This window comes from Pinus tabuliformis, chromosome J (assembly GCF_031772625.1).
Source record: "Pinus tabuliformis cultivar Carrire ecotype Pingquan chromosome J, CPIR1, whole genome shotgun sequence".
Classification (NCBI taxonomy): domain Eukaryota; kingdom Viridiplantae; phylum Streptophyta; class Pinopsida; order Pinales; family Pinaceae; genus Pinus; species Pinus tabuliformis.
The window spans coordinates 554,993,998-554,994,736 of NC_142295.1; positions in this window are offsets into that span (position 1 = coordinate 554,993,998).

A 739-nucleotide genomic window follows, 5' to 3' on the forward strand; every position below is an offset into this window, starting at 1 on the left:
TATATGTATGTATGCATGTATTTTGGAAGTGTGACATAAAGCTTAGAAATATTTTCAAAATAGTTTATTTAAGTTATTTTTAATCTTTCCCTAAGTTTTGTAGCAAATCAGAGACTATCGAATGCCTACAACTAGCACTATGAAAATATTTCATGGTGCACTATGAAATTTTGAAAATATGAGTTTCCAAATTGCTTTTCAAGTGCCCAAACCATTATTCAAGAATATTTACTATTAATAAACCTTGATATGACATTTGGAGGAGTTTTCAGGCCTAAGCAAGGGATTTTAAATTATACCCTAAAACGACAGTTTCCAACATTTTTCCTGTTTTAGTCATTATGTCCAAACACATATTTGAAACAGGTGGTAATGAATTTAAAAAAACCAAAAGAGGTTTTTGTTTGGAATGGGTTTATTTTAAAAAAAATCCTTCATATTTTACTTAAACATCATGGTTTGGAAATTTCAGAGGAATCTTTGAGCCCTATTTTTCCACATTTTGTAATTCTGTTATTTCCCTCTTTTATTCACTATTTTCAATTGCAGTTTCCGAACTTATGGAGATGAATTTGTAATTTTTTTTTTGTTGGTAACATGCCAATTTAATAAATCCTCTCTCAGTTTTTACCCATATATCATGGTTTGAAGGATATGAAGGAATAATTGCAGCCTATTTTTCAACATTTAAAGAGTTAATTATTTCCTGGTTTAGTCATCCACTTTGGGCGTGGTTTTC